This window comes from Hemitrygon akajei, chromosome 4 (assembly GCF_048418815.1).
Source record: "Hemitrygon akajei chromosome 4, sHemAka1.3, whole genome shotgun sequence".
In the NCBI taxonomy this organism is placed as follows: domain Eukaryota; kingdom Metazoa; phylum Chordata; class Chondrichthyes; order Myliobatiformes; family Dasyatidae; genus Hemitrygon; species Hemitrygon akajei.
In genome coordinates this window covers 176,181,482-176,204,633 of record NC_133127.1, presented here as the reverse complement: position 1 = coordinate 176,204,633, position 23,152 = coordinate 176,181,482, and the positions used below count along the sequence as shown (strand labels likewise).

At 41.3% G+C, this 23,152-nt stretch overlaps 1 protein-coding gene across 9 annotated transcripts in view; it reads right to left on the bottom strand.

The window, feature by feature from the left end:
- The window catches only part of LOC140726984 (inositol polyphosphate-4-phosphatase type I A), a 228,939-nt gene extending 208,013 nt beyond the window's left edge, over positions 1-20,926 (bottom strand). For all 9 annotated transcript variants that reach the window (XM_073044076.1, XM_073044079.1, XM_073044071.1 and 6 more), the window contains exon 1: positions 20,783-20,926. The gene's annotated coding sequence lies outside the window, so the exon portion shown is untranslated. The remainder of the gene's footprint in view (positions 1-20,782) is intronic.
- Positions 20,927-23,152: the final 2,226 nt, after the last annotated feature.

Sequence of the window (23,152 nt, the reverse complement as noted above, 5' to 3'; positions counted from 1 at the left end):
CATTTCTGACAACTCTCTCCGCTTTCTCGTTCTCCCTGTCTCCATCCCTAGAGACAACTACTACATCTTTTATAAATGTACCCATTCCCATGACCATCTTGACTATGCCTCTTCCCATACTGTCTCCTGGAAAAATGCTATTCCCTTTTCTCAATTCCTTTGCCTCCAGCACATCTGCAGGACATCATTGATGAGGTTTCCCTTCCCCCACCACTGACGTTGCCTCACCCACAGCTCTTCCATTTTCCAGATTTCTCCACATCCTCCCACTGCCTTAACAGGGATAGTGTTTCTCTTGAGCACACCTACCACCCATGATCCTCTGCATCCAACACATTCTCCGCACCTTCCGCCGTCTTTAGCAAGATTCCACCATCAAAAACATCTTTACCTCCCACCCCCCACCCGAGTCTCTGCTTTCTGCAGGGATCGCTCCCTCCATAATTCCCTTGTCCATTCATCCCTCCCCACTCATCTTCTATCTGCCATCTGGCACATATTCTTGCATTCCACACCTGCCCATTCACATCCTCCCTCACCTCCATTCAGGACCCAAAACAGTCCTTCCAGATGAAGCAACACTTCACCTGTGAATCTGCTGAGGTCATCTATTGTATCTGTAGCACCCGATGTAGCTTCCTCTATTTTGGTGAGACCCATCGTAAATTGGGGGACTGCTTTGTCAGGCAGCTCGCTCAATCCGCCACAAGTGAATTTTCCCAGTGGCCAACCATTTTAATTCCCATTCCAACATATTGGTCCAAGGCCTTTTTTGCCACACTGATGCCACTCTCATATTCCACCTAGGTAGCCTCTAACCTGATGCCATGAACATTGATTTCTTCTTCCAGTAATATTTTTCTCTGCCTTTCCTCTTTTTATTCCCCATTCAGGCCTCCTAACTCTTCTCTTCACCTGCCTATCAGCCCTTCCTCACCCACCCCCCCCCCCCCGGTGCCCCTTCTGCCCTTTCTTTCATGGTCTACTCTCTCATCAGATTTCTTTTTCTCTAGCCTTCTACCTTTCCCAGGCTGCACCTACCACCTTCTAGCTAGTCCACCTTCCCCTCCCCCACCTTTTTATTCTACTGTCTTCCCCCTTCCTTTCCAGTCCTGAAGAGGGTCTCAGCCCAACTGTCATCGGTTTATTCATTTCCATCGATGCTGTCTGACCTGCTCAGTTCCTCCAGCATTTTGTGTGTTACGCTAAAGGACATCAGTCTTAGAAAAAAGACTCCACCATTATGCAAAGGGATAGTTCAAAAGTACAAGGAGCAGAGTAAACCAGATAATGGAGAATTTCAGACACTTTGGATCACTTCTTCTGTATATTGTTAGATGTCAGATAGTTCAAGAAATTTATGCATGCCAGCAGATAAAAAATTAAGACCAAATAACATAACATGACTTAGCAACTGATAAGAAATCAAAAAAATTGCTGCATTCAGTCAAAAATGTAGATGTCATTATTCCAAATGAATAACGTGTAAAAGAACAAGTAAGCAAATGTTACCAAGCTGCTAATTAAGCAGAGCAATACAGTGAGTAAATATGTTTTTATCAACCTCCTCTCCTACCTTTTACACAGCTTTCATAACAATTCTCAATTAGGGAAGTGATCAACAGAAGTGACTGAAACAGCAGCATGATTATTTTGTATTTGAATTGCTGAGAACTTAAAATCTATCATTTGGGCACCAATTCAAAAGGCAAGAGTATAATTTTCAGGAATTATACTAGTTCTATCCAAATTTTAATTTCCAGAAAGATACCTCTTCATTAGTGAAACAGCGATTATGACTAGTAGTGCCACAGGGACTTGTGCTGCTGTTTGTCATCAATATCAACAATCTGAATAATAATGTGGTTAACTGATCACCAGATTTGCAGATTACACCAAGACTGGGGATGTAGTGGACAGTGGGTTAGACTTTTATGGCTAGCAGGATCTGGACCAGCTGGAAAAACGGGCTGAAAAATTGCAAATGGAATTTAATGCAGACAAGTGTGAGGGATTACACTTCGGTAGGACCAATCATGGTAGGTCTTACACAGTGGATGGTAGAGCACTGAGAAGTGGTGTAGAACAAAGGGATCTGGGAATACAGGTCTGTAAATCATTGAAAGTGAGTTCACAGGTAGATAGGGTCATAAAGAAAGCTTTTGGCACATTGGCCTTCATAAGTCAAAGCGCTGAGTACAGGAGATGGGATGTGATATTGAAGTTGTATAAGATGTTGATGAAGGCTAATTTGAAGTATTGTGTTCAGTTTTGATCACCTACCTATAGGAAAGATGTAAATAAGGTTGAAAAAATGCAGAGAAAATTTACAAGGATGTTGCTGGGACTGGAGGATTTGAGTTATAAGGAAAGATTTAATAGTTTAGGACTTTATTCCTCAGAATATAGAAGGGGAGATTTGATAGAGGTAGACAAGATTATGAGGGGTATAGATAGGGTAAATGCAAGCAGGCTTTTCCCAATGAGGTTGGGTGGGACTACAACCAGAGGTGATGGGTTAAGGGTGAAAGGTGAACGGTGAAAAATTTAAGGGCAACATGAGGGGAAACTTCTTCACTCAGAGGGCTGTGAGAGTGTGGAACGAGCTGCCAGCATGTGGAGATTTTAACGTCAGAGATAAGTTTGGATAGTTACATCAATGGTAAGGGTATGGAGGTCTATGGTGCCAGTTTATGTTGATTGGAAAAGTCAATTTAAATGGCTCAGCATGGACTAGAGGGACCGATGGACCTGTACTTACGATGCCATGATTCTATTTTTATTGTTACGTAATTCAGTAACTTCTTACAACTGGGTTTTTAATTAAAGCTTTGTAAACAGTATGTAATCTGAAGATCAGTCTTTCACTAGTTTGGCCAAAATAATTAAAACACTCCGTACAAGACAACAATATCTCTGTAACTTGAAAAGGAAATGCGCAATAACCATTTAAAAAAAAAATCAACTATGAAATAAACAAACAAAACCTAGAGGTCCTTGGAATGTGCAAGGAAACCGGATCACATGGAACATGGTCACAGACAGAATGTACGCACTCCTTACAGACAGTGACAGAATTGAATCCAGCTCACTGACGCTAAGTGTTATGCTAACTGCTACACTATCGTGCTGCCTCAAGTTCACATATCAAATCCAATAAATTCAGCTTGTCTGTGAACTTAGGATGCCCAGTTGCTGGTTGAGGTAGCTTGTGATTTCATGGACTGGCTGGCAACTCACCACAGGCAGCAAGTGCCTCTAAAATAAGAAAGGAGTTCAAAACCATTGAATGAGAAAGGAAATAATTAAAAGCAATTTAAAGCAAAAGGCATTATATATTTAAGTAAAAGCATTTATAATTTCAGATATATCAATGATTCTACAGCTCAAAGTCAGTATTGGATGATTAGAAATTAAAAGATGACTTAATACCTGTCAGAGGTATTGCAATAGGTTAGGCAGTGTGCAAACATGCTTCTATGCTTTACTACCGTAATCACACACTGCATCATCCTTCTTCATTCATTACACTTCGGGGTTTTCGGATGAACAAGTTGAGGATTCTACCAAGGATAAATTGTCTTTCATTTCTTTAGCTAGACTGACTCTGGTCAAACAAATTCTGATGTGACACAACCATGCTTAAACAACTTTTCCTTCTCACTTCACTAATTCAACTTTGTCACTCACAAAAAGTATACATTATGATCAATTATTCTGTGAATGAGTATTATTTAATCTGGAAGCTTACTTATTTCATACTGTGATATTGAAACAATATTTGCTATGCACAAGACACACCCATTTTTTACACCCAAAATTGCTTAATAAACTATGGAGATGAAATCCTTACCGCTTTCTGTAGAACCAAAAGGAAGCTGCATTTCAAAACATGTGAAGCTCAATTTGTTGAAAACTGGACAAAAATACTTCCATAGTAACACAGTAAACTAATATTCTGCTGTAGTATTACCAATCTATGCTATGTGACTGATCTACCCAAGATTCATATGATTCATCTGCTCAGACCCAAGGGAAGCAGTTTCATTTCTTAAAGCAGAATCCCTAATTCAAGTCTGTTAAGGACTTGAATTGAAAACTATTTAAATTTGAAAATTCAAAATAGAGTAAACAGAACTCAAAACTGAAATTTTCAGGACCCAAGAGTGCAATTGCACCATTAATCTCCTGGGGAGACAATATGAAACCTTAAGATATAATTAGCCTATATAACTCAAAATCTATTATTTTGCAATCTGACTCTGGAGGGTTGCTAATTAAAAATCTTAAAAAAGATTTCAGTGACCTTAAAAAAACTGAAACACAGAGTAAAAAATTTTAAAGTTAGCAGTAAGGTCTCATTTTACTGGGGGGGGTGGACATGAAGAGTTATTCTTTAAAATTTATACCATCTCCCCTTACAAAGTTTCAACCAAATTTACATATCAAGGTTGTACTTCTGTTCAATTTTCAGAGTTACTCCATTTCCACTTATTTGCAAGCCAAATAGAGACCCAGTTAAACATTATTGGGATGTCCATCTGGGCTGTTTAATATGTTTATTTTTTTCAATTAAAACCTCTTAGGATTGTGCGGATGGAATGGAGATCCAGAAATTGGCATCAACGGAGCCTTGGCAAGTAGAAAGTCCATATGGCTTGCAGGATGACAGAAGGAACAACAGAGTGGTGAGCAAACTGACCAAAACAACATGGATCAAGGGTCATTCAAGTTTGGGGAGTGCATTTGAAATGGATGTGCTGATAATAGGCCACAGTATGGTTGGGGGAAAGATGCGTCCCTCTACACCAGGGGTTCCAAACATGGGGTCCACAGTATAAAGAAGGTTGGGAACTCCGGCTCTACAGTCATGAGCACAATCCTCAAAGACTGTATTGCCTGCCTGGCATAGGAGTTAAACAACACTTCCTAAAGAACTCCTAACATCATTTAACCCCTTCTCATTTTACACTGGCTTATTCTCTCAGGTTGAGATGATATCCCCACTTACAGCTTTCTGCTTGTTAACTAGATCTCTTAACAGACTAACACAATACCTCCAACACCAGGGCTCCTGTTTTGTCACTTAACCTGTGTGGCACAAATGCCTTCTGGAGAGTCCAAATACAAGTCATCTACCCTGGTCCTCTCTATCCCTTTTGTCAGGGCTTCCTCAAAATACTCTCAACAAATTTGTCAAACATAATTACCCTTTCATGACTCCATGCTGACTTTGCTCAATGAGAAAATGACTTTGAAATGTAATATTATTTCCTGAACAACCAATTCAAACATTTTACCAATAATTAGTGACAGAGGAATTCATCCAGTGTACGTGCCATGTTTTTCAAGTGACTGTAAGTGAACAAAGTCAGTGCAGACACCTAGTGCAGATAATGGATTGGCTTCCTGCATGAAGAAGTGTTGTAAACCAATAATAAATGTCTAAATCTTTTGTCAAATCTTTTCATGACATCTTGGCAACAGCCTAAAGTAAATTATCAAAAATCACCAGTTTGAATTAACATCCATCAGCCCAAATGGATAATATAACACATGCAACTGATGGTTTTAAAAACAGTTCACTCCAAGCATGGTATAGTGTGTAACAGCCACTGATATTAGTTAGAAAGTGTTCGGCAAGCATTTCCTGTCCCAATTAAACACAGAAAACCTACAGCACAACACAAGCCCTTCGGCCCACGCTGCTGTGCAGAACATGTACTTTAGAAATTACCAAGGGTTACCCATAGCCCTCTATTTTTCTAAGCTCCATGTACCTATCCAGGAATCTCTTAAAAGACCCTATTGTATCCGCCTCCATCACTGTCGCCAGCAGCCCATTCCATGCAGTCAGTCCTCCACCGCTCCAAGGAGAAAAGGCCGAGTTCACTCAATCTATTCTCATAAGGCATGGTCCCCAATCCAGGCAACATCCTTGTAAATCTCCTCTGCACCCTTTCTATAGTTTCCACATCCTTCCTGTAAGTGAGGTAACCAGAACTGAGCACAGCACTCCAAGTGGGGTCTGACCAGGGTCCTATATAGCTACAACATTATCTCTCGGCTCTTAAACCCAATTCCACAGTTGATGAAGGCCAATGCAGCATATGCTTTCTCAACTAGTCAATCTGCACAGCAGCTTTGAGTGTCCTATGGACTCAGACCCCAAGATCCTGCTGATCCTCCACACTGCCAAGAGTCTTACCATTAATACTATATTCTGCCATCATATTTGACCTACCAAAATGAACCACCTCACACTTATCTGGGTTGAACTCCATCTGCCACTTCTCAGCCCAGTTTTGCATCCTATCAATGTCCCGCTGTAACCTCCGACAGCCCCTCCACACTATCCACAACAACCCCAACCTTTGAGTCATCAGCAAATTTACTAACCCATCCCTCTACTTCCTCAACCAGGTCATTTATAAAAATCACGAAGAGAAAGGGTCGCAGAACAGATCCCTGAGACTCACCATTGATCACTGACCTCCATGCAGAATATGACCCGTCTACAACCACTCTTTGCTTTCTGTGGGCAAGCCAATTCTGGATCCACAAAGCAAGGTCCCCTTGGATCCCATGACTCCTTACTTTCTCAATAAGCCTTGCATGGGGTATTTTATCAAATGGCTAAGTGGCATAATTAAGTGGCAAGTGTCCCAAACAAAGGGAATCCCAGCTATTTTCTCATTAGTTTTTGTTCTCAAATAAGCAGCTGCTTATTAACTGATGGCCCAATAAACCAAAAACCACTGTATAGCCAAAGAATAATTGATAATGCATGAAGACAGCCTGACTTCATTCAGATATTCCTTTTGTCTATCCATCTCTCCCTTACTCTATCAGCAACTTATAATTAACTTTCCTTTCCTTCACAGTTCAGACCAATAGTCTTCAACTTGAAATATTAACTCATTCCTTTCCACAGATGCTACCTGACCAGAGTCAAAGTACATTTATTATCAATGTATGTATACCACATACGACCTTGAGCTTTGTCTCCGTACAGGCAAGCCACAAAACAAGGAAAGCCAATAGAACACATTAAAAAAAAAAACGACCATCAAACATCCAATGTGCAGGGGAAATTATGCGAAGAACAAAAGCAAACAACTGAAACTCACGATAGTGAGTCCACAGCACTGCAGCTGATCCAGTAGCCCACAGTCTCAGTTCAGTGTAAACCTCATAGAGAAGTGAGCTGAGCCAGTCAGTCCCTTACCTCTGGCCCCTACACCTTGACCTTTTCAACCTGGCCTGGTGCTTAAATCGTCCAAACCTTGGGCTATTCTTCGCTCTCAGACCCAGGCCCTGCTGCTTCAATACATTCTTGGGCCTGGGCCCCATTGCCTCAATTCAGCCCACCACCAAATCGACTGAACCGCAGTTCTTTCCTCACACTTGGGCCCCACCACCTTGACTCTGCCTTGCCTCTGTTCTACCACATCAAATCGCCTTCAAGTCCACTCCAGCAATGGCCAAACATTGGCTCACTCCCCGCTCTCAGGCAAAGCCCCACAGTCTCAATTCAGCCTGTACACACTTTGCCACAACCCACCTGCATCTTTGAGACTTCAGTTCACACTGCAAAAAATTCCAGGTCGTACATATAGGCAGTTCAAAAGCTCAGCTCCAAATGGGAAGTTACAGGCTATTTATTTCAGTGATCATTTACCATAAAGAGTGTGATTAATAAAGCAGTTAGCAGATTTCTTTTTGTTGGCTACTGGCAAGTAATCGCTCTGCTTCACTAGCACTACCTTAAACCAGAGGCTGAGTATTCCAGCATTTTCTCCTAGTTCAGATTTCTAGCATTTACTGTATTTTGGCTTCAAGATGATAGTAAACATACCTCACAGGGAACTTTTGAAAAGACTATGATATAAAATTCATCACTGCTCTAAGACAGAATGAGAGTCAGATGACAAAAGGAGTACAGAAAAAAGATCGAAGATTAAAACTTAAAACTCAGCCTGAAGCAACAGGAATCCATGCCCTCCTATTCACTTACTTTTCAGGCATCTCACAGCTCCACTGCAGCATGAGTTTTACAGGTGGACAAAGAGAATGATTGAAGGATGTGCTCATGCCCTCCACAAATACGTAAAACACAACTCATGAGAATAAATGACTGTTCAAAGTAACAAAGGAGCTTTTAGGAAATTAGTCCATTTGTAAGGAGCACACAGAAGACCTGTGTAAGATGGCAAAGAAGAATAGCATCGCCCAAACTGCCCAACCCATCATTTACCTCCTCCCTTACCTGTGCACTGCATGCAGGTCCCATGATACTGATCACTGCAGCCAACCCACAGAACAAGAGAGGATGCAAGTCGTTTCTGATCCTCAAAGTGTCAGTGGAGTTATATTTATCTTCACCACACATACAGCAGCCATTCAGAATAGGTGCACTGCCTTAAAGGTCATTAGGACTGGGCAATAAACACTGGTCTTGACAGTAATATTGACGTGCTGTAAATGAACAAGCATAATCCTCTTCTCTCATATAAGGATCATATTATCTTTTCTACTTATGACCTATTTGGGGAAACATTCAAAACATGGTCAGAGAAGCTGTGACAAGACCTACCTCGCCTTCACATAAATCTTTATTGCATCCAAGCTGCCTTGAACAGAACCTGTTAGATGAATCAATTGAGACCCAATGTTTATCATTATCTTTAATAATTATTTATTAGCTAATAATTATTCTCCATAAGTACAGAGAAAATTTACAAGGATGTTGCCAGGACTTGAGTTATAAATAAAGTTTAAGACTGGTTAGGACTTTATTCCCTGGGGCATAGGAGAATGAGGGGAGATTTGATGGAGGTATATACAAATATAGGATAAATGCAAGCAGGCTTTTTCCACTGAGGTTGGATGTGACTAGGACTAGAGGTGATGGGTTAAGGGTGAAAGTGAAATGTTTAAGCAGAACATGAGGCGGAACTCCTTCACTCAGAGGGTGGTGGGAGTGTGGAACAAGCTGCGGCTGAAGTGGTGGATGGGGATTTGATTTCAACATTTAAGAGAAGTTTGGATAAGTACATGGCTGGGAGGGGCACAGAGTCCTATGACCCAGGTGCAGATCAATGGGAATAGGCAGAATAATGGTTCAGTACAGTCTAGAGGGGCTGAAAGCCTTTTTCTGTGCTGTAGTTCTCTATGATTCTATCCACAATTACCAGAGGATATGCTTTTAAGATGACTGGAGGGAAAGTTTATTGGAGATGTCAGAGGAAGGTTTTATTTTTAACAGTGTGGTAAGTGCCTGGAATGCATTAGTGGGGATGGTGGTAGATACTGATACATTAGGGACATTTAAGAGACTTAGATTGGTACATGTTTGAAGGAAAAGTGGAAGGTTAGGGGCTATGTAGGAGAGAAGAGTTAGATTGATGCTGGGCCTGAACTATGCTGTAATGCTCTATGATCTATGTTTCACGCCTCTCTCCTTACAGTCCTCCTCAGCTTCACGTAGTTCCATATAATTACATAATTCAGTGACAGAAGTGTAATTATTGCCATCAGCAACCCAAAAGGAGAACAGAATTTACAACTAGGAGTCCCTGTTTGAAGTTAAAGGGTCAATTAATTGGGCGGGGCAGTGGGAAGCAACTTTGATCTGTCACACCATTTTAGCATGTTTTTTTTAAGAGTCCAAGTACCCAGGGCAAGTCCACTTGCACCAAAAGTCAATTGAAAAGTGCATTCTTTAGTTTTGTTGCTGAAGTTAGAAACCAGGATGTGGTAATTTGTCCATACGTAGCTGACATGTTTGACTATAATAACAATGTTATTTTAAACAAATAGATGGTCTTGTGTTTATGTGAAACTTTTACTATTTCTGGCAAAAGGGAGGCCAGTATAAAGTGGAAAAATACCAGTCAGCTCAGAAAGTTACATCCTCTAACCTACTTGCTCTTTATTGTGATACCAGATTACCATGGTGCTGTGATATTTCCAATCATTAGTGGTGAGTCTTGAAGGGTAAAATTAGGTGAAGTAAATTGGAGGGAAATTAAGTGAATAATCATTTAAAATAATCACAATAAAATTGAACTGACCTCCATGGTAATATTAAGCAACACACACAAAATACTGGAGGAACACAACAGGTCAGGCAGCATATATGGAAATGAATAAACAGTTGACATTTTTGGTTGATACCCTTCTTCAGGACTGAGTGGGGGAGGGGGAAGACACCAGAATAAACCTGCCCATACACCTCCTCCCTCACCTCCTTTCAGGGCTCCAAACAGTCCTTCCAGATGAGGCAATACTTCACCTGGGTGGACTGTTTACGACGTGAGACCCATCATAAATAAGGGGAACACTTTGTTGAGCATCACCGCTCCGTCCACCACAAACAGAACTTACCAGTGGCCGAGCATTTTAATTCCAATTCCCATTCCTTTTATGACACTTCAGTCCATGGCCTCCTCTTGCGCCAAGATGAGGCCACCCTCAGGGTTGAGGAGCAACACCTTATATTTTCTCTGGGTGCCTCCAGCCTAATGGCATGAATATTGATCTCTCCTTCCGGTAAAAGATAATCTCACCACTTCCCCCCCCTCCCCCACCACCACATTCACCACTCTGACCTCTCACCTCTTCTCACCTACCCATCACATCGCCCTGGGTCTCCCCCGCCTTCCCTTTTTACCATGGTCTATCAGATTCCTTCTCCTGCAGCCTATGACCTTTCCCACCCACCCGATTTCACCCATCACCTTCCACTGGTCTTCTTCCCCTCCCCACATCATTTTTATTCTGGTGCCTTTCCCTTCCTTCTCAGTCCTGAGAAAGGGTCTCAGCCCAAAACGTCGACTATTTATTCATTTCCATAGATGCTGCCTGACCTGCTGAGTTCCTCCAGTATTCTGTGTGTTTTGCTTTGGATTTCCAGCATCTGCAGACTTTCTCATGTTTATAGTAATATTAAGTTTGAATTATGCTTTAATTATCTACATATACACGCTTCTATTACATAGCCACAGGATAAAGCTGGAGCAACGTTTCCACTGCGATCAGCCTAAATAAAGACAAATACCTCAATTAGTACTCTGCTAAAATATACTTCCTAAGACCCACAATAATCACAAAAAAAAAGTCATCTACTTATTGGTTTGCCCAGATGAAGAATGTATAGGTTTGGTGACAAAATGGAAGTCACACATACCTCAAGAGTGCATGATTAGCCCTCTGCTTTACTCTCACAACACTCATGATTATGTGGTTTGGCACAGCTCAAACACAGCCGAATCTCAGATGCCAACAAGGTGTACAAAACTCAGACAGATTGGCTGGTTGAATATTCTGGCAACAACATCCCAACACTCCACATAGTAAGACCAAGGAAATGATTGTGGGCTTCAAGGAGGAGAAATTAGGAGAACACATACCAGTCCTCATTAAGGGACCAGCAGAGGAAAGGGAGAGCAATTTCAAGTTCCTCTAAGTTCCAGGTTATCAGCATTTCAGAAGAACTATATGGAGCCCAACATATTTCAGTAATTACAAAGAAGGAACACCAGTGATTCTAATTAGATATTAGTGCAAGGAGATTTGCTATGGCACCAAAGACTCTTGCACGTTTCTACAGACTTGGAGAGCATTCTGACTGGTTGCATCACACCCTGTGGAGGTTCCAATGCACAGCAGCACATAGGAGCAGAGGGTGTAGACTTAGCCAGCTCCACCACCTCAAAAACATCTTCAAGAGGCTACGCCAAGGGATTATCATGAAGAATCCTCAGCATCTCAGACATGCCTTCCTCTCATTAATGCCATCTGGGAGGAGGTACAGGAGCCTGAAGACCCATATTCAACATTTAAGAATAGCTTCTTCCCTTCCATCAAGTTCCTGAACAGTCCACGGACACTATCTCTTAATTCCTCTTTTACACTATTTAATTTTGTAACGCATTAATTTTTATGCTTTGCATTGTACTGCTGCCACAAAACAAATTTCATGACATATTGTGTGATAACAAAGCAAATTCTGATTCTTAGGCAGACCAGGAAAGGCTTTGACGATCACCTCTTACCTGGATAAGCTCAACTTCTATTGACTCCGACAGACCAGCTTGACTATGATGTGTTAAACTGAAGTAGCTTGCCTCGGTCATGAAGGTTAGAAACTTAACTGGATAACAAGGCATCATAGAATGGTTAAAACATGGGAGACCATTTGTCATAACTTCTCTAACACTCTGAGCAAGAACAACCCAGTTAGTCTCACTTCTCTAGCATTTCCGCATGGTCCTGCAAAATCCTTCTCTTTGCAGAAATCTACTCAGTTCTCTTTTAAACAACATCAGGACAAGAGAACTGAAAGGTAGGGAGTTTTTGGAACACAAAAAATGCTTCAATACTTCACAAACTAACTGAAGAGAAATATTCAATACTTATCAAAATTAATCATGAGAAAATATTCAAAATTTCAAGGGTCTTATCAGGGTGAATGTGGAAAAATCTACAGGTAGGGGTACTTCAGGGCTGGTGGGCAGAGTTAAGAGGGCACCAAGTGGCTGCTTCTTCGAGCTCATCTGTGAAAAACAACTTAATTCCTCTCTTTAATGTCCCTATTTTTCCCCTTTTCAAGGTGGTTGGGGTTCTATTGAGATCCTGATCTGCAAGTGGCACTCAAACTACTTTTTTTTGGCGGCAGATCAATTCCCATTGTTGGAGCTCGTCAGCCGACCATTTTCCAACATTCTCCAGGTGTGGCTTGGAAGATGCTGTTTCTGGGATGTGGTCGTATGAATGATTGATTTCAGGCTGCTGTTGTGACTGTTCAGACTGAGGCGTTGTGAGAGATAGAACATCAGGATTTCACTGCGGCAGATGTACGGAAAAGCAACATGGCAAACTGTAATATCGTAACAGCGGCTGTCAGTCTCCCCTTTCACTGTGAAAATGGGTGATATCTCTCTGTACCGTATTTGTGAGAGAAAGGGAGAGCTTGTAGCATGTTGAACTGTTGGGTAAACTATAGTTATTGTTGACTGCAGATCATGGTCTCCCTTTGGGTGCTTTGCTGGTGCTTGGTAGGTGGTGGTGGGCACTGACACTTTCTGCTGAAATGGGTGAGGGGAGGGGGACATCGTTGCGTTGATGCTTGCCGCTACTTGCATGGCGGAGGGGAAAGGGGCTTTGGGGTTCTAGTGTTTTTCTGTTGTTCATTCTTTTGGGGTTCTTCTGTTCTTTGTGGATGTCTGCAAAGACAAGTATTTCAGGTTGTATACTGTATACATTCTCTGGTATAAGGAACCATTTTATTTTCTTTAAAATTAAAGGGTCATCTATTTTTACCAGAGGCAGGGTAATTTTCTTTCTTTCAGAAAGCAATGTGTCTCTAGAACATACTTCCTCAAAGGGCAGCGAAAGTAGGAATAGTGTTGAATATTTTAAGGCAGAGGTAGATAAATTACTCTTAAGCAAAGGAGTGGATGGTTATCCCAGCTAAACAGAAATGTGTAGTTCAATTGCCATCAAACAGCCATAATGTAACTGGCAGAGCAAACTTGACAGGGAATAAGAAAACTGGCAGAGAAATTAAAGAAATATTTTATGCCAGCAGTCATCGTGAAAGAATCCAAAAACCTGCAGGAAATTGTATAGAACTACATGCCCCGAATGGCTGAGATGCCCAACGAAATAAGTTAAAATTGGAAATGGAATATCATTATCACATGTACCAAGTTACAGTGAAAAACTTATCTTGCATATTGTTCATACAGATCAAATCATTACACAGTGCATTGAGCTAGAAGAAAGTAAAGCAATAACAGAATGCAGAATAAAATGTAACAGCTGCAGATAAAGTGCAGTAGGGTTAGACAATAAGATCATACAAGATAGATAGTAAGGTGAAGAATCTACCTTATTATACTAGGCAATTGTTTAATCCTAGACAATTTTTATAGTAGCAGGGTAGAAGTTATCTTTGAGCTTGATGGTATGTGCTTTCAGGCTTATGTATCTCTGCCTGACAGAAGAGGTGGGGGAAGAGAGAATATCTGGGATGGGTGGGGTCTTTGATCACGCTGACTACTTTATTGAGGCAGTGACATGTACGGACAGGGTACAGAGAGGGGAGACTGGATTTTGTGATGTGGTGAGCTGTGTTCACAACTTCAAATTTCTTGCAGTCACGTGCAGAACAGTTGCCATACCAAGCTATTATGGATCCGGGTAGGAGGTGTTCTATGGTGCAGCAATAAAAATTGGGGAAAATGTTTAAAATGGTATTGTAGCAATTATTGCAATCAAAATTTAACAACCCTCCAGAATCTAATGACCTGGTCAAGGTTTTCTGTGGATAGGGATGGAGATAATGGGGTTATTATGCTATTTACTTCCAAGTTTCTGCATATTCTCTCATGGCTAGGAAATAAAACCCAAGAAAATAAGGAGAGGAAAACAGAGAAAAATTAGGCCAAGTCATTGGGTATTTTAAAGCAGAGATTAATAAATTCTTGATTGGCAAGGGAGTTAAGGGTTATGAAAAGAAGGCAGGAGATTGGGGTTCAAAAAAAACAAATTCAACCATTATTGAATGGTGCAGTAGACTTGATGGGCTGAATGGCCTAGTTCTGGTCCTATCTTTTGGTTTTATGCTGACAAATGTAGCTGAGTTCATTATTGCACTATGAACAAGGTTGATGAAGATGCAACTATTTATACATTTATTGGTCTGTCTCTGCAGAAGGCATTTAGCAACATGGCACAACATAGGTATTAGGCAGAACATTCAAGAAGCAACATAGCTTTCTAAAATGTTCAGCAATTTTTCATGAAACAGGTTTAATGAAATCTGGAATTGCTATTTACAGCAACTCAAAACTGAAAATTGCACAGAATGAAATAGTAAATGAAACTACACAATATAATTCCTCTTTGTGGTAGATTTCAGGGCAGCTGTAAACTTATAGACAAGGCACTAAAGATGCAACAAATTCAAAACTTATTCTGAAGCTCGGCACAACACAGACTATTACCAATACCATTTACTATTTGTACCTGAACTATCATTTCTTGGTATTAGGATGAATTCATCAGAGAGGTAATTACAATAAATTAGGAACCAAGACCTCTCTTTTCCAGTCTGATAAAAAGCCACTGGCCTGAAACATTATGTTTTCCTCTTCACAAATACCCTCCAGAGGGAAGATTAAAGAGAAAATAAGCTTTAAGTCATATGTACATTGAAACATACAATGAAACCTGTCATCTGCATCAAATTAAATCAACAAGGATTGTACTTCAGCAGTCTGCATGTCTTGCTATTCTCCTGCCACCAACATAGCAAGCCCACAACTCACTAACCCTAAATGTACATCTTTGGAATGTGAGAGGAAACTGAAGAACCCCGAGGAAGCCTACACAATCATGGGGAGAACATACAAACTCCAGCAGAAATCAAACTCCGATCTTACAGGCTGGCATTGTAAAGCAATCGCTACATCTGAAGCAGGTGTGAGATCCATCTGAAAACATATAACCAAAGGAACAGATTGTGGGTGGAAAAAGCACAGCCAATCCAGAAAATCATGGCACATGCAGATTCTTCAGTATTGTCTATTGCCTGAATACTTAATAAGAGGCAAGAAAGGTGGTGAAATTTTATCAAATTCAGAAAGGCAGTTAACATTTGTAGGAAGGAAGCTCTCAATGTCAAAGTGATGAAAGATATCACTGTCAGTTTTATCAAGCAGCACATACTCAGTGATACCCAGCTTGGCCTCAAGAGCTGAATACCAGATGTGAGCTAAGAGTGATCCACTCTTGACATCAAGGCAATATCTGAATGAATGTGACATTGAAAAGCCCTGGTAAAACAGATCAAGGGGAAAATGCTCAAATACTTGTGATTGCTGGAGGTTAATCATCACAGCAGGAGCTGTTTGGAGCAAAGAAATAGGTCAACCACATTCAGCTGCTTCAAAATTCAATTCCACATGCCACTCTTCACAAATGGGCAGCATGGTAGCATAGTAGTTAGTTTAATGCTATTTCAACACCTGAAACCTGGGTTGAGTTCCACAGCTGTCCATGAGAAGTGTGTACATCCTGGAGTGAAATCTCTCACAAAGAATATCCTGCAGTGAGTGATTTATTTTCTAATAAGGCAAAGCTTTTCCAAAAGCTGCAAATTACTCTCAGTAATGTAACCAAAATGGATGACTTCAGCTCCATCAGCATTATGGAAGATGACTCCATTCAGGATAACCTCTTTATCAACTATCTTAGACATTCATTGCCTAAAATAGTGGCTGTGGTATGTATCATTTACAAGACCATAAAACACAGGAGCAGAATTAGGCCACTTGGCCCATGGTTCCATTCTCCTGCCTTCTCTCCATAACCTTTGACGCCCTTATTAATCAAAAACCTATCAACCCCCACTTGAAATATAGACCCGATGACTAGACCTCCACATCTATTTGTTGCAACAAATTCCACACATTTACCACCCTCTAGTTTAAGAAATTCCTCATCTCTATTCTAAAAGGACATCCTTCTATTCTGAGGCTGTACCCTTTGATCCTGGACTCCCCTACCATAGGGAACATCCTCTGAACATCCACTTTATCTCGACAGGTTTCAACTGAGATTCCCCCTCATTCTTCTAAACTCCAGTGAGAAGACATCCTGACCCATCAAACACTGCTCATACATTAACCCTTTCATTCCCAGCATCATTCTTGTGAACTTCCTCTGAGCCCTCTCCAAAGTTATCATTATCTTTTCAAGATAAAGACCCAAAACTGCTCACAATACTCCAAGTGCAGTCTGAACAATGCCTTATAAAGTTTCAGCACTACATACTTGTTTTTATATTCTAGTCCTCTTGAAATAAATGCTAACATTGCATTTGCCTTCCTTACTCAACCTGCAAGTTAACCTTTAAGAAATCCTGCAAGATGACACCCAGACCCTTTGCACCTCTGATTTCTGAATTTTCTCCGTTTAGAAAACAGATGACACCTCTTTGCTCCTTCTAACAAAGTGCACGGGCATACACTCCCATACGCTATATTCCATCTGCAACACCTTTTCCCATGCTCCTAATCTGAATAAATCCTCCTGCAGACTCCCTGCTACTTCACCTTTCTTTCTACTGTCCACAAACTTGGTCATCAATTCTTTCATCCAAATCATTGACATATAACATGAAAACAAGCGGTCCCAACACTAAGCCCTGTGGAACACCACTAGACACCGGCAGCCAACCAGAAAGGACCCCCTTATTCCCTCTCTTTGCCTCTTGCCAGGCAGCCAATCTTCTATCCATGCTAGCATCTTTCCTGTAATACCATGAGCTCTTATCTTATTTAGCAGCCTCACTTAAATTACCAGCATTTGGCAGTTTCTCCTCAAACTTCTGACCTACTACAAGGGAAGAACTGCACAGGAACATTATGAGCAGCTCCAATGGTGTCATACACCATCCTAAGTTGGAAACATACACCTTTATTGTTCATAAATCCTGGAACAGCACACCCAACCAAACCGTAGAAGTACCCATGCTTAGTATCCACTATTATTAGGTACCTCCTGTCTGGCATACAGTATGTTGTAAAATGTTGTTTTGTAGCAACAGTACATTACAATACATAATAACAAAAACTAAAAATTACAATGTGTATATAAAAAGAAAATTAAATTCAGTAAGTAATGCAAAAAGCAAGGGAATAAACTAGTGAAGTAGTGTTCATGGTTTCATTGTTCATTCAGAAATCTGATGACAGAGGGGAAGAAGTTGGGTGATGGGAGTTCTTTACACTGGATACCACCTTTTTTGAGGCATCACCACAGAGTGTATGTTCATGGTCTTCTGCTGCTGTAGCCCATCCACTTCAAGGTGCGACATGCCTCTGACCTCTCTTACCAATCAGGCCTTTTTGCCCACAGAACTGCCGCTCACTTGTTGTTTTGATGTTTTCCTTTTGCTTTTTATTTTCAGATCATGCTCTTTAAACTCTGGAAACTGCTGTGTGGGAAAATCCCAGGGGATCAGTAGTTCTTGTTACTCAAACCACCCTGTCTGGCAGCAACAAGCATTCCAGTCAAAGTCAACTAGATCATATTTCTTCCCCATTCTAATATTTGGTCTGAACAATAACTGAACCGCTTGACCATGTCTACATGCTTTTACACTTTGAATTGCTGCCAAGATTGACTGATTATTTATTTGCATTAACAGGGTAGTGGATATCAGAAGGACTGGAGGTGATTCAACAAAGTGCCTCATTTTCTCAGGGGCAAAAGGATGGGTACTAAATAAGGCCTTGCCTGAGACATCTAAATCCTGAATAATGAATAAATAATGAAACAATTTGTTTGCACTCAGCATCAATTTGACAACTGCTACATGATTGCATACACACTATGATCCCAAGCAAATGGGTTCACAGCAATCATAAGCTGTATCAATACCCCAACACTGCTGAATCATACTACCAAAACATTAATTTTTATTTCCAGTAAACTTCCTGCAGAAGAAAAGATAATGAAAAGGAGAAAACTGACATGTTGTGAAATTTGTTGTTTTGCAACAGCAGTCCATTGCAATACATAATAAATATATACATTACAATAAGAAATATATAAAAATTAAGTAGTCCAAAAAGAGAGTTAAAAAAAAGGGAAAAAAAGTGACAAATTATGGAGGACTCAGCAGGTTAGGCAACATCTATGGAAATAAATAAACCGTCAATGCTTCGGGCCAAGACCCTTCTCCAGGACTTCAGGAGAAAAAAATGAGGTAGCCTACAAAGTTCATTGTCCATTCAGAAATTTGATGGCGATGGAAAAAAAGCTGTTCCTCAAATGTTGAGTAGCGTGTAGCATGTAGATGATTTTTGCATACTTACATCTTCAGAGGGTGAGCTCGGAGTTATTAACAATACATATGCTGAAGTGAACAAGAAGCAGGGCATGAAACATGAGCCCAGAACACAATACTCACCCATGATAATAGCCCACAATAATATCCCAAAACTGTGAACTACATTCCATCTCTCAGAGCTCTCGCAAAAAAAACCAAGACTTTAACAATAAAGTTCACCTCTTCCTTCTTGGGCCAGCGCAACCTTTGACCAATTGATAATAAGAGTGAAGATCAAAAAAGCTTATGGCCTACCAGGCAGCAGTGATTTTTGCTCTCCTATAGCTGTAGGTGCTGTGAGGCCCTACAATATGTACACTTGCAACATACAGATTGAAAGGTACTTCACAGCAGCAAAGGCACTACTACCATATTATTCTCAAAATCCTCCAGATCCACCAGCACAGAGTGAATCTATGTCAGTGCTTCATCCCTTGAATTGGAGCATTAATTACAAATCACTGACTCTAATGAACATGCCACATCATTCAGATTCCTGACAACTGACTCCTCAAACAGATTACTTTACTCTGAGCAGTATCATGTCAAGAGATTATGAGATTGGCAGAGGAAGGAATTCAGGGATGTTCTCAAAACCTCCTTAAGAATTAACATTCTCACTGACCTCTTGAGATTCTCTGGTTTACAATCATTCAAAATGGATGAGAAGCATTTTGGGATTGCACTGAGAACCCTACTGAAATTAACTCACTGACAGCAGGCAGAAACCCACATTAAGCAGAAAGGTTCATCCAAATCTGTATCTGCTTCAAACTATTTTTGTTCCTTTTTGCACAACTTACTCAACTTACTTTCACGCATTTCTTATTGTATTCTATAGTTTCCATGTATCACACTGTACCACTCTTGCAAAACAACATACTTCTTGTTGACCCTACGGAAAACCCTGGCAATTCTGGACAATGTTTCTCATCCTCTGCATGCCTCCTTGATTGGAAAGAGGAGCCCTTTTAGTAACAGACTCAGACAACTGCGCTGCTCCAAAGAGCGCAATATGAGATCATTCTTACCCTCACCCATAGGGCTCTATAATGAGTCAACCTATAACAGGGGAAGTGAGGACCCCCTCCTGTTATGACTGTTTGAAGTAACATTTTAAATTCTTTCTTACTTCTCTTCTAATATTTGTATATCTGTGCACTTGTAATACTACTGTGACACTGTAATTTCCTTTGGGATCAATACAGCATCCACCTATCTCTATTTCACGACAGATGTCAGTAACATTAAACCTGATTTTGAAAAACCCTCCTACCTCTACCATGTCAGACCCCACATAAGACATTGGAGCAGAAGTGTGCCATTCGGCCCAACGAGTCTGCCTCGCCATTTGATCATGGCTGATCCATTTCCCCCTCAAACTCGTTGGTCTCACTGGCCTCCTCAGAACCCACAGAGGCTGGAGACATGTCACTGTCACCCGCAGAAGAATAGCATGAAAGAACGACCAACCGATGGACAGCACAACACATGAACAAAATAACCTGCTGGTAGTTAATGCCTACTGATTCTAATTAAGATGTTGCCAATAGTTTCGACACCCAGACAACGTCGGCGTGAATTAAGGAAACATACGTGCTGCATATTTGTCGCTTTGGTGTATTAACTGTACATTAGGAACCGCTGTAGCTCATCCCCATAAACAACAGGAAAAGCTGTTCTGCGCTGCCTGCGAACTGCAGCTGACGACTGCACCATTTCTGGGTTTAATTGCGGTTGCAGACAAGATCCCTCCCAGAGCCGGCAGAGGCCTCAACGACCCCCTCCTCCCGAGCTGCCGGGGTGCCGGGGTGCATCCAACGGGACACCCGGTCTCCGGCTGTTAAACCCCCTCCTCCACCATAGTTCCCTTACCCGAATCTAACTGCTTCTTCCGCTCCTTGTTGCGACAACCAGGCGGCGACGCTTTTCTCCGCTGCTGTCCCTTTACCTCTTCAACCCCGCCAAAGGATAAACATTTATTCGCCGCCTCGTCTGCAGCGGCGTCACTCAAACGGCCCCCAGTGCATTTGCGCCCGTGGCGCGGAGAGTTCTGGGAGTTGTAGTCATTTCACATTGCTTGCGTCAATAAAATAGTAAACACACACACACACACAAATTGCAGATGCAGGAAATCCAGAGCAACACACACAAAATGCTGGAGGAATTCGGCAGGTCAAGCAGCATCTATAGGTGAACTAGGTAGAAGGTGACAGGTGAAGCCTGATGGGTGAGAAAGGTAGAGAGCTGGAGAAGGAGGAATCTGATTGGAGAAGAGTGTGGACCATGGGAGAAATGGAAGAAGGAGTGAAACCAGGGGAAGGTGAAACTAGGTGAGGAGAAGAGTTAAGAGGCCAGAGTGGGGAATAGAAGAATAGGGAATGGAGAGAGGGGAAAAAAATCAGCAGAAGGAGAAATCAATACTCTTGTCATCAGGCTGGAGGCTAGCGAGGTGGAATATGACGTGTTGCAACTCCTCTCTAAGAGTGCCCTCATTGTGGCTGAAGAGGAGGCCACGAACTGACATGCTGGAATGGGAGTTCTGCTTTTGGTGTATGGAGTGGAGGTGCTCAACAATTTAGCCCCGCGATTTACATTGGGTCCCATCAATGTAAATGAGGCCGCATCAGTAGCACCAAATATAATGATGACCCCAACAGATTTGCAGGTGAAGTGTTGCCTCACCTGGATGGAGATTTGAGATTTACTAAACACCAAGTTTTTCAGCTGTGCTTTAAATCTATTATTGCAGGTAACGGTGATCATAATCTCATTTTAGGTATCTTTCAATCAAACCAAGGTCTTGAGATCAGGAACAAATACTTGGTAACTAGATTACTGCTGAAATTCATCCAAAACCCAGATACCGCTATTTTGGAATCTGAAAATAAAAATAGAAAAAACTGAAACTAATAAGGGAATCGGGTAGCAATTGTGGAGAGAGAAACGGAGCTAGCATTTTAAATCAATAACCTTAAATCAAAATAGATCTGATTAAAAGCATTTACTTGTGTCACACTCTCTCTATACATACATATATCTGCCCAAACTGCTGAATATATCCAGAATTCTCTGTTTTTAATGCAACAGAATTTGAGAATCATTGAGAAATACTGTAGAAAACAAGTATTTTGGTCCACTTAATCTATGCCAACCATTAAGTACCCACTTACATTAATCCTACATTAATCCCAATCGGTCTACAATCTTTTCAAACCCAACATGCCCTCCTCCTTCCAGATTTTACCAGCTACCTTCAATTAAGTTACACTTACAGCAGTCAATTAACCCGCCAATCTGCACTTCTTTGGGATGTGGGAGGTGCTCAGGAGCATTCTGGAGTGATTATGGCAGATATTAATTCAAACCAGGTTGTCATGCATCTCAAATAGCTTCTGACAACCAAGTCCAACTTCTGGTCTTCACGTGTGGCTTAGCTACTGTGCCCTGTGGACCTGTGCATATGACAGGAGAAGGGGCAAAGGTGGGTTACTGACACTTTAAAACTGGCTGCTTTGGGCAGATAGGGTTTGTCAGCTATGGTTGGTATCTGGGAAGAAAACTCTGATCTCAAACCTCCACTGCCTTGCAGCTACACCCACTTGTGGAAAAGGCTTTGGGAATAAACCCCAAGGAAAAATCCAGAGGCCTTAAGGCAGACGTACGTTGAGTTCAACGCTGACTGGCAACTCCTGCGATGCTGTTGGTGCCAAACTGTATCGGTTCCTGTCGTTCCTTTGGATTCACCAGCTGCACGGAGAGGGGGAGCCTGCTGTAAGGGGAACAGCTTGCTCTCCATATCATGCTGCCCTGGCAAGAGACAGCCCTGCAACATTAATTTTGGGTGTCTGGATTTCTGTCATCATATTTATGATAATTAGCTTTTCCCAAAGGTGTTTGGACCTTAAGAAGTGTCTTATCAATTACAATGTGCTTCCACTATATATCTCAAAGGAACCATTTTCAATCCAAAGTATTGAAGTAAGCAATGCCATTGTAACTATTGAAATTGTATTGAATCACCTACTGTTACCTCTGGGTATAAAAATGTAGTGTACCTTTGGGTTTGTGAGCCTCTACCAAGAGTACCTCCAGGAAGATTTCTATATCACCAGCTTCAATGTCCCTCTGGTGACTTCAGTCATAGTCAAAGCACCCGAAGGAAGCTCGTGCAGTAATAGGGAGAATGGGTAAACTCCACAGACAGCATTTTAAATTTTGAAAATGGACATAGTTCATAAGCAC